This window comes from Mustelus asterias, unplaced genomic scaffold (genome assembly GCF_964213995.1).
Source record: "Mustelus asterias unplaced genomic scaffold, sMusAst1.hap1.1 HAP1_SCAFFOLD_42, whole genome shotgun sequence".
Taxonomy (NCBI): domain Eukaryota; kingdom Metazoa; phylum Chordata; class Chondrichthyes; order Carcharhiniformes; family Triakidae; genus Mustelus; species Mustelus asterias.
The window spans coordinates 2,654,609-2,669,379 of record NW_027590119.1 but is presented as its reverse complement, the minus strand read 5'-3'; the positions used below and the strand labels follow the sequence as shown (position 1 = coordinate 2,669,379).

General features: G+C 46.4%; 1 pseudogene; it reads left to right on the top strand.

Annotated features, from left to right (window-relative positions):
- The first annotated feature begins 5,307 nt into the window (after nucleotides 1-5,307).
- On the top strand, nucleotides 5,308-12,571 carry LOC144482738 (uncharacterized; annotated as a pseudogene).
- Nucleotides 12,572-14,771: the final 2,200 nt, after the last annotated feature.

Below are 14,771 nucleotides of genomic sequence, written 5' to 3'. Positions count from 1 at the left end.
AGGGGGTGTGACGTCTCATCCCCTGGGGGGGGGGGCGGGGAGAGGGGGTGTGACGTCTCATCCCCTGGGGAGGGGAGGAGAGGGGGTGTGACCGATCATCTGCTGGGGGGGTCCCCGCTGAACTTTAAAATATACAACTTTCTGAGGCACACAGCCAGCATTCAGACACACCTGTCAGGCTTTGTTTTCCAAGAGGGTGGCATTACAATTGCACAGTAAAAGAAGCAATGAAGTATAAAATGTTGGACTCTGAAACTTATGCTACTCTGTCTAAATGTGCAGCATCCTTATCTCTGTTTTAAAGGATTGTCCCTTTAGCCTGAGGTTGTGCCTCTGTACTCTGTATTATCTGTACTGAAATCCATTTGCCAATCATCGACCCACTTCCCTAACTGATCAAGATCCCCCTGTAATTTTTCATAACCCTCTTTGTTATCAGCGATACCTCCTAATTTAGTATCGTCTGCAAACTTGCTAACCATGTTTTTTATGAATTTTTAAACGGCCATCCATTTCTCTGTTTCACCTCTGCCCTCCCTGATCAACTCTTTGCCATTGTCTACCTTCCTCTACCTCTAATAATGGGTGTATTTTAACTATTATTTCTGCAAGCTCTGTCTTCATGAGGTTTTTACCACTTCACAACTCTATTCACTGCTGAGTTACCAGCTTAGTCTTACAATGTTCAGGAATTGTTCCTCTTCCACTGGAGATCATTTCCCTTCCACTTCTGAGCTTATATTGACCAACAAAATCTGATACATTTTTATTCCCTGTAATTCATTCTGCCCACCCTGAAACATTAATCTTCTTTCTGTCTAAAAGGATGGTCTCTTTCCTAATGTTCACAATTAAAGGGCAGGAGATGGCTGACATTTAAGGGGACAGTAAATTAATATAGGACAGAGATATGTCTCGTGTTATTATATGGAACCCAGATTAGATATATTATTTATGTTTCTGTAATAAAATATATTTATTATTTCTTGCATTGTAATATAATACTGTAGCGATGTTATACATTTCCAGTCATAAAGTCATTACAGCACAGAAGGAATCCATTTGGTAACTCGAGTCCATGCTGACTCTCTGTATAACATTCCAGTCCCATTCCCACTCTATATCCCCATTCTCCTGAAAGTATTTCCTTCAAGTGCCCATCCACTTTCATTTTTAAATAGAATCCATAGATATGGATGGAGATTTACAACTTTTTGGGAATGAAATAGGAAACAGTGTTCCATAGAAACTAGAATTGTCTGCTCTGAATTTCTATCCTATACTGACTGTGATGACTTTTGCAAACTCATTTCACAGGATTTTGAACGAGGAATCACAGGCAAAAATCTCAACCATCACGTCTGGACAGAGTCATATTCCTTGGGATCTGAATATCTTGTAATGTGGAACTGTAGCTACGTTATATATTTCCAGAAATCTCTTCCCTCAGAGGGTTGTTAGTCTTTTGGATTTCTCTTCCACAGGGACCAGTGGAGGCTGAGGATCATTGAATATATTCCAGTTAGACAGATCTTTGACTGACAAGGGTGTCAAGGGTTATGGGGAACAGACAAGAAGATGGAGCAAAAGCTAAGATGTGGGGGGATTTCTTCACTCAAGGATGTGGTAAAGCTTTGGAATTCTCAACCCCTGAGGACAGTGAAACCTCAGTCATCAACTATTTTCAAGAGAGAGATTGATTGGTTTCTAGATATTGAAGATATCAAGGGATATGGGTTTAGTGTGGGGAGAATGATGCTGAGGTAGATGAACAAATTATCTCATTGAATAGTTTAAAAGACTCGATGGGCCAAATGGCCGACTGCAGCTCCTATTTGTTATGGTCCCTGTGTCCAGGACAGGAAGCAGTGAGCCTGGATCTGTCAATCAGCCTCAATCAGCACCTTCAGGAGAATTGGGAGGGTGAATATTAGATACAGCAGAGTGAGAATGGAGGGAGAGTGTGTGGGATGGAGATTCACAGCTTTTTGGGACTGAAATAGGAAAGAATGTTCCATAGAAACTAGAATTGTCTGTTCTGAATTTCTATCCTGTACTGATACTGATGACTTTTGTAAACTTGTTTTACAGGATATTGAAAGAGGAATCACAGGCCGAAATCTCAAACGTCACGTCAGATCTGACAGTCATATTCCTTGGGACCTGAATATCATCGGCCTTTGAATCTAGAAGGAGAAAAGGTTGTCCAGTCTGTTGATTTGAAAAGATTTCAAACATCAGTGTGACTGGAAAAGCACCAACACACTGCCACACTCGAGTGAGAGTCTTCCAGTGCACTGACTAAAGAGCTTTAACCAGTTACACAGCCTGAATAACTATAACATCATTCACAGTGGGGAGAGACGGTACCCGTGTTCTGTGTGTGGACGAGGCTTCAACTGATTGTCCACCCAAGAGAGAGGCAAGGACACCTGCACCATGGAGAAACCATGGAAATGTGGGGACTGTGGGAAGGGATACAGAGCCCCATCACAGCTGGAAGCTCATCGGCGCAGCCACACTGGGGAGAGGCCGTTCACCTGCTCTCAGTGTGGAGAGGGATTCACTCAGTTATCCCACCTGCGGTCACACCAGCGAGTTCACACTGGAGAGAGACCGTTCACGTGTTCTCAGTGTGGGAAGGGATTCACTCGGTCATCCCATCTGCAGTCACACCACCGAGTTCACACTGGGGAGAGGCTGTTCATGTGCTCTCAGTGTGGGAAGGGATTCTGTGATTCATCCAGCCTGCTGAGACACCAGCGAGTTCACACTGGGGAGAGGCCGTACACCTGCTCTCAGTGTGGGAAGGGATTCACTCAGTCATCGAGCCTGCTGAGCCACCAGCGAGTTCACACTGGGGTGAGGCTGTTCACCTGCTCTCAATGTGAGAAGAGATTCACTCGATTATCCAGCCTGCGGATACACCAGCGAGTTCACACTGGGGAGAGGCCATTCACCTGCTCTCAGTGTGGGAAGAGATTCACTCGGTCATCCCACCTGCTGAGACACCAACGAGTTCACGAGTGATTCCAGGGGTTGGATTCTGCTGTTATTATTTCTGCTCTCAGTTACATCCAGGACTGCATTTTGTTCATTCTCACAGTTGGTCAATGGGGAGGATGCTCTGATTGTGGGAAGGGATTCACTGATTCATCCGACCTGCTGAAACACCAGAGAATTCATAATAGGGAGAGGCCATTTATCTGCTCCGAGTGTGGGAAGGGATTTACTCAGTCATTCAACCTGCTAAAACACCAGCCATGTCACACTGGAGAGAGGCCATTCACTTGCTCCAGTTGTGGGAAGGGATTTATTGATTCATCCAGCCTGCGGAGGCACCAGCGAGTTCACACCAGGGAGAGACCATTCACCTCCTCTGATTGTGGCAAGGGATTCAGTCAATCATCCAACCTGATAAAGCACCAGCGAATTCACACTGGGGACAGGCCATTCACCTGCTCCGTGTGTGGGAAGGGATTCACTCAGTCACCTCACCTGCTGAAACACCATCATGTTCACGAGTGACTGCAAGGACTGAATTTTGCTGTTAATCTCATCGAGGTCCCAACCATTTTCATTGGTGTCTGTTTCTGCTGATGTTAATAAACTCTGGCCCAGTTGTAAGATTTGTATTGTGGATTGTCTTGTCTGAGTCCTGAACTCGTAAATAAAAACAAGAAGTGCTGTAAAAACTCAGCAGGTCTGACAGCATCTCTGGAGAGAGAAACAGAGCTAATGTTTTGACACTGAAGAAGAGTCACATTCAACTGGAAACATTAACTGTTCCTGTGTTTACAGATTCTGTCAGACTTATTGAGATTTTGCAGCAACTTCTGCTTTTAGAATGACGGTGAATGCTGGATACATGAATCAGAGATTGGTGTAAAACTGGGATCTGCTCCTAAATGAAAGTGAAACAGCAGGTTAAAGTTTCCAGTCTGAAAAGTACCATGGTTGTTATACTATATCTACCATTTTAAGGCTGGTTTTAACTCATTTAAAATAAACCTATTTAAAATATATTTGTTAAAGTCAGTATTAAAATACGAGTTGGATGAGTTCACAGGAGCCTGTTAACCACTGGGACAATTATTCAACAAACATTGGATCTCCAGATAGAGAAGAAGCTGCAGTTTGTTTGCAGGAATTCCCTGTTTTATTGATGTGTGTGTGTTAAACATCAGGATAACTAAAACTACACAAACCTGGACATCAATGGTGATCTGATTGACAGTTACTCTGGGAATCACTCCCACTGTGAAACTTCAGCACTGACACTGCTGAATGTTGTCGGCTCAGGGAGTGGGGCCTCCAGGAGTGGACTGTAAAAAAGCTGGGTTTCAGTATCCTGACTAATATACGGTGAGGAACCAGAAAAATCCTTACTGAGGAACTGCCTGGGGTTTTACCAGTGTAGGTTCAGGGGCGAATGATTCCTGACTCCCTGAAATGTCTGATATTGAACCCAGTTTGGAACAAGATTCATTCAGTTTCCAGGAGAATAGAGACAAATATCACCCACAACTGAGAGAGAGAAAAACAGCCACCTTGATCAATGACTTGGATGAAGCCAGAATTGATGATACAAAGATAGGTAGAAAAGCAAGTTGTGAGGTTATTACAAAAAATCTGTAAGGGACACAGATAAGTTACCTGAATGGACAGAAAAATGGCAGATGGAGTATAGTGCGGGAAAGTGGGAGCTTTTCCACTTTGGCAGGAAGAATAGAGAAGCAAACAATTTATAAATGTACAGAAACTGAAGAATACTGCCGTAGAGAGGAATCTGGGTGTCCTTGTACATGAATCGTGAAAAAATAGGATGAAGGTACAGCAAGTAAAGAAGAAGGCAAATGGAGTGTTGGACTTTACTGCAAGGGGGTGGAGTTTGAGAAAGGGAACTTGCTGCACCTACACAGGACATTGCTGAGATAGCAGGTGGAATACTGTGTACCGTTTTGGTCTCCCTACGGATGGAATGACATGTTTTCATTGGAATGAGTTCAGAGGTCGATTCCTCAGATGAAGGTGTTGTCTTTTGAGGAAAGGTTGTGAAGGTGTAGGTGAGAATTCTCCCATCCTGCCCACCACAGGTATCGTCGCGGGCAGAGGGGCAGGACCACAAAGGCCCATTGACCTCGGGCAGGATTGTCCAGTTTTGGGGTGAGCGCGGCCGGAGAATCCAACTCATTGTCTTTTGGGGAAAGGTTGCACCTCTAATCATTAGGTTTGGAAGAATGAGCAGTGAACTTTCTGAAACATATAAGATTCTCATGGGGGGTTGACAGGCTAGAGGCCAAGAGGATGATTCATGAAGGAGTCTGGAACTTGGTGCCACAGATCAACAAGAGTCAAGGGTATTGTTTCAGCCCTTACAGACACCAATACTTTATCCTCAGTTTTAGTCATGTTAGCTGGTGTTGTCCACCCAATGGGACAGGCTCTGTTTCATGTGAGAGTTTTTGATTTGATTTGATTTACTATTATCACATGTATTGGGATACAGTGAAAGGTATTGTTTCTTGCGCACTATACAGACAAAACATACATTCATAAAGTACATCGGGGGAAAGGAAAAAAGAGGGTGTAGAATATAGTGTTACAGTCATAGCGAGGGTGTAGAATAAGATCAATTTAATATACGTTGGTCCATTCAAAAGTCGGATAGCAGGGAAGAAGCTGCTCTTGAGTCAGTTGGTACATCACGTGGGTGGGTGGGTGGGAGGATGGCTGCGTGTGTTAGTTTTTGTGCATGAGGATGTTGGTATCTGAGTGAAGCTGCTTCTCATCAGTTGCAACACAGCCTTCCTCCGAGCAATGATAGGTCTCTGAGTTTCCAACTGAGTGATTTGAGTGATTCAGAGATTTTCCATCCAGACTGACTGTGTGCTGCGTAAAACCTGACATCTACACAACCTGACCCCACTTCTCCTGGAACAATATGAAGTGTCAGCTGCTTTCCTGATCCCTTCCTTTCCCCTCACCATTATCCTCAGATAGTTCACAAATTCCATTGTACCTCATCCTCCAATGGTCTCCATTTTAAATATTTCCATCAGTCTTGCCAACAGATAGCAATGGGATTGCTGCTATCACAGTGATAAACTCTGAAATACTGCCTCTCTGATCTAGATCTCCCCACCAAATCTTCACCTGAGTTCCACTTTTTAGTCTGAAGAAATTAATATAATTTAACTTTCAACAGCACCTTCCAACACTGCGACCTTTACCTTCCAATCCTACAAACTCTACCACCGAGAGACAAGGGCAGCAGATAATTGGCAACATGGACAACTGACGTTATCAAAGAACGAAGAACAGTACAGCAGAGGAACAGACCCTTTACCGAAAAACAATGGCACCCAAGACATAAACAATCCTGACTTGGAATCATGTTGCTGTCCTTTCACTGTTGCTGATCAAAAATCCTGGAAATCCCTTCGTAACAGCATCTTCGACTGCGGCAAACTTATAAATATAGGAGAGGAGTAGATCATTCTGCCCCTTGACCCATTTAATTAGATCACGGCTGATCTGACAGTAACTTCAAATCTGCAGTTCAAGAAGGCAGCCCCAATCACCTACTCAAGAATAATTTGGGGTGGGCAATTGATGCTGGTCGAGCCAGCAATGCCCACATTGTATAAACAAATATAAAACCCCATTAAAACTGATTCAGCGCGCCCCCTCCCCACAAAATGAAAAAGATTGGCTTTAAGATCAGTTAGAACCACAGAACCATAGGACATTACAGCACAGAAACAGGCCATTTGGCCCTTCTTGGCTGTGCTGAGCCATTTTTCTGTCTAGTCCCACTGACCTGCACCTGGACCATATCCCTCCACACCCCTCTCATCCATGTACCTGTCCAAGTTTTTCTGAAATGTTAAAAGTGAGCCTGCATTCATCACCTCATCTGGCAGCTCATTCCAAACTCCCATCACTCTCTGTGTGAAGAAGCCCCCCGCAAATATTCCCTTTAAACTTTTCCCCCCTCACCCTTAACCCATGTCCTCTAGTTATTTTCTCCCCTAGCCTCAGTGGAAAAAGCCTGCTTGCATTCATTCTATCTATACCCATCATAATTTTATACACCTCTATCAAATCTCCCCTCATTCTTCTACGCTCCAGGGAATAAAGTCCTAACCTTTCTCTGTAACTCAGTTTCTCAAGTCCCGGCAACATCCTTGTAAACCTTCTCTGCACTCTTTCAACCTTATTAATATCCCTCCTGTAATTAGGTGGCCAAAACTGCACAAAATACTCTAAATTCGGCCTCACCAATGTCTTATACAACCTCACCATAACATTCCAACTCCACACACAGTCCTTCTATTTGTGATTTTGCATGAACTATTAACATCATTTATTTTCACCCCCGCTCCACTATCTGCTCTGGCACTCTGGTTCCCATCCCCCTGCAAATCTAGTTTAAACCCTTCCCAATAACACTAGCAAATCTTCCTGCAAGTATATTGGTCCCCTTGTAGTTCAGGTGTAACCCATCTCTCTTGTACAGGTCCCACCTGCCCCAGAAGAGTTTCCAATGATCTAGAAATCTGAAACCCTGCCCCCTACACCAGTTCCTCAGCCATGTGTTCATCCGCCTGAGCATCCTACTCTTACCCTCACTGGCACGTGGCACAGGTAGCAATCCTGAGATGACTACCCTCGGGGTCCTGCTTTTTAACTTCCCACCAAGTTGTTCCTTTGTAGTCACTGATATTTAACTGATATTCCTTTATAGTCACCTGATGAAGGAGCAGCGCTCCGAAAGCTAGTGGCTTTTGCTACCAAATAAACCTGTTGGACTTTAATCTGGTGGTGTGAGATTTCTTACTCTATTCTCTCTCCACAGATGCTGTCAGCCCTGCTGAGATTTTCCAACATTTACTGTCTTTATCTCAGTGATAAATGTTGATGTGTTTGCTCTGCACCCACAGGGCTCCATCTGTTTGCTCCGCACCCACAGGGCTCCATCTGTTTGCTCCGCACCCACAGGGCTCCATCTGTTTACTCCGCACCCACAGGGCTCCATCTGTTTGCTCCGCACCCACAGGGCTCCATCTGTTTGCTCCGCACCCACAGGGCTCCATCTGTTTGCTCCGCACCCACAGGGCTCCATCTGTTTGCTCCGCACCCACAGGGCTCCATCTGTTTGCTCCGCACCCACAGGGCTCCATCTGTTTGCTCCGCACCCACAGGGCTCCATCTGTTTGCTCCGCACCCACAGGGCTCCATCTGTTTGAAGCCACAAACAGAAAGGTCCAGTTTTCCCCTGGAGTTTGACACAGAGCAACTTTCACAATGATGCAGAGTTTCAGACAATGAGGGAGATCCGGACTCAGCCCCGCCCCCATTCACTCTGATTGGTTGGAGGACCAGCCGCTCCCGCTCGGTCCTCCAGCCCCGCCCCCTTTTCCTTGGTCCGGAACCGCTGTCAATCACTGTCCGGTCATTGTGATGTGGAGCATGCGCAGTGCCGCTGGGAGCTCAGGATTGCGGCGGTGGGAATTTTCAGCTGATCCGACACCGCCGGGTGGGGAATGAGGGGGGGATGGAGCCGGCGGGTGGGTAATGAGGGGGGGATGGAGCCGGGGGGTGGGTTCGAGGCTTCATAAACACCCCGTGTCGGCCCCAAGCACCGAATACAAAGCTCGGGTGCGGGTTGTGAAGCGGGGTAATCAGCTCCCGCTTTTCCCCGGAACAGGCCCAAAATCCCTGCCGCCGTCTTTATCGGGAGCCTCTCCGGCTCGACGCATGCGCACTGAGGAAGCCTCGAGCGAGGCTCCTCCCCTCATTCACTCCGATTGGTTGGAGGACCAGCCGCTCCCGCTCGGTCCTCCAGCCTCGCCGCCTCTTCCTATTGGTCCGGACCTGCTGTCAATCACCCCGGGGCATTGTGATGTGGGCGGGAAGGATTCACAAACACCCGCTGGAGGCCCCAACACCCCCAATAAGACCCATTGGTTTTATTGTCAGTCTGCAGACAGGAGCTGGAGAACTGTTCACAATAAGAAGTCTCAACACCAGGTTAAAGACCAACAGGTTTATTTGGTAGCAAATGCCATAAGCTTTCAGAGCGCTGCTCCTTCGTCAGATGGAGTCTGACGAAGGAGCAGTGTTCACCCCAGTCCAACGCCGGCATCTCCACATCAGAACTGAACACAGGCAGAGGAGAGGGAGGGAGAAAACGGGGGGTGGAGGAAAGAAATGGTGGAGATGGGTTTGGATTTCAGCCCAGGGAGGAGGGAGAGTGTGTGGGATGGGGATTTACAGATTTGGGGGAACAAGAGAGGAAAAAATGTTCCAGAGAAACTAGAATTGTCTGTTCAGAATTTCTATCCTGGACTGACGGTGATGACTTTTGTAAACTCTTTTTACGGGATCTTAGAAACGATGATTGCAGATGGGAAACTCAAACCAAACTTAAGTTTGACAGTCAGTTGGTTCATCATGACCTGAATATCATCACCTTTGAGGTTGAAAGGATAATTGTTCGTTTGTTCTGTCTGAGGGAAAATATTTTAAACATCAGTGTTACTGGAAAAGCACCAAGAGACACACGCACAGCTGAGTGAGAATGTTCCAGTGAACTGATTGCAGAAAGAGCTTTAACCAGTTCCACAGCCTGATAAAACATCACACCATTCACAGTGTGGACGAGCCTTCAACTAATCATCCAACCTGGAGAGACACAAGGACACCGGCACCATGGAACTGTGAGGACTGTGGGAAAGAATTCAGTTATAGATCCCAGCTGGAATACCATAGACACAGTCACAGTGGGGCCGATGCCTTGGAGAAACCGTAGAAATGTGAGGATTGTGGGAAAGGATTCAATTACCCATCCCTGTTGGACAACCACCGGCACACTCACACTGGGGAGCGGCCATTCACCTGTTCTGTGTGTGGAAAGGGATTTACTCAGCCAACCGGCCTCATGTTACACCAGCGCATTCACACTGAGGAGAGGCTGTTCAGCTGCACTCACTGTGGAAAAAGGTTCAGGTCTTCATCAGACCTCAGTCAACATCATCACGTTCACACTGGGGAGAAACCATTCACCTGCTCCATGTGTGGGAAGGGATTCGCAAAGTCCTCCAACCTGGTGACACACCAGCGAATTCACTCTGAGGAGAAGCCGTTCAGCTGCACTTCCTGTGGAAAGAGGTTCAGCTATTCACACAGCCTCGAATTCACACTGGGGAGAAGCCTTTCACCTGTTCAGTCTGTGGACAGGGATTCACTCAGTCATCCAGTCTAGTGAGTCATCAGCGAGTTCACACTGGGGAGAGGCCATTCAGCTGCACCTCCTGTGGGAAGAGTTTCAAGCAGGCATATGCCCTCATTGAACACCAGTGAGTTCGCACTGGGGAGATACCATTCACCTGCTCGGTGTGTGGGAAGGGATTCACTGTGTCATCCAGCCTCAAGGCATACCAGCAAATTCACACTGAGGTCAAGCCATTCAGCTGCTCTGACTGTGGGAAGAGTTTCAGGACTTCATCTGCTCTCTTTGTACACCAGCGAGTTCACACTGGGGAGAGACCATTCACCTGATCTGTGTGTGGGAAGGGATTCACTCGGTCCCGCAACCTCGTGACACATGAGCAAATCCACATGTGACTGAGAGATGGGATTCAGCTGTTTCTGCTAATGTTCATTACATCCAGGATTGATAGTTGGACAATTTTAAGTTTGTTTCTGTTGATATTAACAAACCTATAACTGGCTGAAGTTTAATATTCTGTAGATGTCACTGACCTTCAAGGCTACAGTGTCCCTTTTAAAGGCACCATCTGTGATCTTTCAGCTGAATTCAAGAACTCTCAACAGAAATTTAGTTGCAATAAGACTGAACTTTTAACTTCAATCCTAAATTGATCTTTGATGCAAAATCTACAATCCATTGTCTCCCAAGAATGTGAGTTCTCATCAAGTGGAGGTGCCTTTGCCAGCTTGGGTCCATTCACAGGATGGAGGGTGATCACTCCAGCGGCTCAGCAACAAGAGCCAACGTCGAAAACAACAACCCACAACCAGACCTGAGAACCACTTCATATGTGGCACTTGAAGCAGAACCACCTCTCACAGATTGGTCTCTGCAGCCAACAGTAACAGTGAACCAGAGAGTGGGTGGGCCTTGAGGGTCCCAGTGACCAGGAGAGAAAACAATGTTCTTGATTTTGCACAGAGGGGCAAGAGAACTGAAGCCAGACAGACTGGAGGGAGGGAGGAAACAGGGAGTGGAGAACAGGAATGGTGGAGATGGTGAGATGGGTTTGGATTTCAGCCCAGGGAGGAGGGAGAGTGTGTGAGACGGGGATTTACAGATTTGGGAGAACAAGAGAGGAAAGAATGTTCTAGAGAAATTAGAATTGTCTGATATGAATTTCTATCCTGGACTGACCCGTGATTAATTTTGTCAACTCTTTTTACAGATCTTACAAGGGAAAGATTTGTAGATGCAAAACTCAAAACGAACATTTTGGTTTAACTCAATTATTCATCAACCTTTCAATGTGGAAGGAGAAATATTTATCTGTGGAAAATATTTTAAACATCAGTGCAACTAGAGAAACACCGAGACACACACACACACCCGAGTGAGAGTGTTCCAGTGAACTCATTGTGGAAAGAGCTTTAACCAGTTACATCCTGAAAAAACATCACACCATTCACAGTGGGGAGCAAACACGTGTTCTGTATGTGGACGAGGCTTCAACTGATCTCTAGGCTGGAGAGACAGGAAGAGACCCAGACCATGGAGAAACCTTGGAAATGTGGGGACTGTGGGAAGGGATTCAAGTCTTCTTTCCGGCTGGATATCCATCAACGCAGTCACACCGGGGAGAAGCCATTCCTCTGTTCTGTGTGTGGGAAGGGATTTACCAAGACAACCTACCTGATGTTACACCAGAGAATTCACACTGAGGAGAGGCCCTTCAGCTGCACTCACTGTGGGAAGAGGTTCAACAGCACATCCAGCCTCGCTACACACCAGCGGATTCACACTGGGGTGAAGCCGTTCACCTGCTCTGTGTGCGGTGAGAGATTCACTCGGTCATCCGGCCTTTGGACACATCAGCGAATTTACACCGAGGAGAAACCGTTCAGCTGCACATCCTGTGGAAAGCGTTTTGGACAGTCATCCACCCTGACTGCTCACCAACGCACTCACACCGGGGAGAGACCATTCACCTGCTCCATGTGTGGGAAGAAATTCTCCCAGTCATTTGATCTGGTGAGACACCAGCGACTTCACACCGGGGAGAGACCATTCACCTGTTCGGTGTGTGGGAAGGGATTCGCTCGGTTATTCACCCTCCAGTCCCACCACCGCACTCACACTCAGGAGAATCCATTCAGCTGCAGTACCTGTGGAAAGAGTTTCAAGCAGTCATCCAACCTTCTGACTCACCAACGCACTCACTCTGGGTAGAGGCCTTTCACCTGCTCCTTGTGTGGAAAGGCATTCACAAGGTCCTCCAGCCTGCTGAGACACCAGCAAATTCATAATAGACTGCAAGGATTGGATTCTGCTTTTAATCACAGCCTGGATTGATAGTCTGACAATATCTGGTTTGTTTCTGCTGATGTTAACATCCCTACAACTTTAAAGTTTAAAAAAAAAAATTATTAGTCACAAGTAAGGCTTAGATTAACACTGCAATGAAGTTACTGAGAAATGCCCCTAATCACCAAACTCCGGTGCCTGTTCGGGTCAATGCACCTAACCAGCACATCTTTCAGACTGTGGGAGGAAACAGGAGCACCTGGAGGAAATCCACAAAGCACGGGGAGAACATGCAAACTCCACACAATGACCCAAGCCGGGAATCGAACCTGGGTCGCTGGTAATAAGAGGTAGCAGTGCTAACCACTGTGCCACCGTGCCGCCCCTGGCTGGAGTTTAATATTCTGGAGATGTCACTGATTTTTGGAGCTGCAACGTTCCTTTTTAAAAGCACCTTCTGTGATCTTTCTCCTTAATTCAAGAATCCTCATCAAGAACCTGTTCATAAAGTTAACAATAAAATTACGAACTTTACTTCAGTCCTAAATTAATTAATCTTTTCTGCAAATCTGTGTGTGAGGGGTTCCACTGATTAACATCTCCAATTAGAAAGTGCTGATTAATCCTTGCTGATAATTCTGACTGACCTCTTCACAGTGATGTGTCCATTATGAAATTCAATTGTGAAGGAACCTAAACAAAGGAGTGAAATATTATACAGGCACGATAAAAGTTTACATAAAAACTTAAACAACACAGATAACCCGGATAAATGTGTAGTGGTACAACCGGGATAAATGTGTAGTGGTACATTTCGGCAGGTCAAATGGGACGAAGGAGTATAATATCAAGGGTAAGACTCTTAGCAGTGTAGAGGATCAGAAATACCTTGGGGTCCGGGTCCCTAGGACTCTTAAATCGGCCTCGCAGGTAGAGGAGGTGGTTAAGAAGGTGTATGGTGTGCTGGCCTTCATCAATCGAGGGATTGAGTTCAGGAGTCGGGAGATAATGATGCAGCTTTATAAGACCCTCGTCAGACCCCACTGAGAGGTCTGTGCTGAGTTCTGGTCGCCTCATTACAGAAAGGATGTAGAAATTATTGAAAAGGTGCAGAGAAGATTAACAGGATGTTGCCTGGATTGGGTGGCATGCCTTATGCCTTATGAAGATAGGTTGAGGGAGCTTGGTCTTTTCTCCTTGGAGAGACGAAGGATGGGAGGTGACGTGATAGAGCTGTACAAGATGTTGAGAGGTACAGATCGGGTGGATTCTCAGAGGCTTTTTCCCAGGGCTGAAATGGCTGCTACGAGAGGACACAGGTTTAAGGTGCTGGGGAGTAGGTACAGAGGAGATGTCAGGGGTAAGTTTTTCACTCGGAGGGTGGTGGGTGAGTGGAATCGGCTGCCGTCAATCGTGGTGGAGGCAAACTCGATAGGGTCTTTTAAGAGACTTCTGGATGAGTACATGGGACTTAATAGGATTAAGGTTTATAGGTAAGCCTATATATAAGCCTAGGTAGGTCGGGAAATGACCGGCGCAACTTGAGGGCTGAAGGGCCTGTTTGTGCTGTAGTTTTGCTATGTTCTATGTCTCATGGTCTTCTGGTATCATAGCTTCCACTTGGCAAAGAATTGCGTCACATTCAGAGATCTGGAAAAGGAAAGGTCTCTGTTCCACTGCTGTGATGCGCGCAGTAAACGTGTGTATTTCAGGGGCAGACAGCCGAGCTGCTGCGTGCCATTCCAACAGAGAAAACGGCTCCTTATTTTCAACGGCACTGATACCTGGGCTGAGGACTGGACTCAGTGAACATATTCACACAGGTTCCATAAATACAAACAAAAATTCGCACAAATGAATTTTAAGATGTCAATTAGACTAACTTGAGCACACAAAGTTGAAGCTTCCTCAAATTCTGGTCAGTTGAGTCAGTGAAGCAGCCTATTATATTTGCAGTGATGTCTGCATTCGAGCTCTTGCTGCTGTTTGAACTGAAGGCGGCTGAATCAAGGATGGCGTTTGCTGGGTGCTGTGGCGCGCACCTGTAATCCCGCTGCTGGGAGGCTGAGGCTGCTGGATTGCTTGAGGTCGGGAGTTCTGGGCTGTTGTTCTCTATGCCGATCGGGTGTCCGCACTAAGATCAGTATCAGCATGGTGTTCCAAGAGGACTCTGGGAGCACCAGGTGTGCTAAGGAGGGGTGAACCGGCCCAGGTCGGGAACGGAGCAGGTCAAATCTCCTGTGCTCTT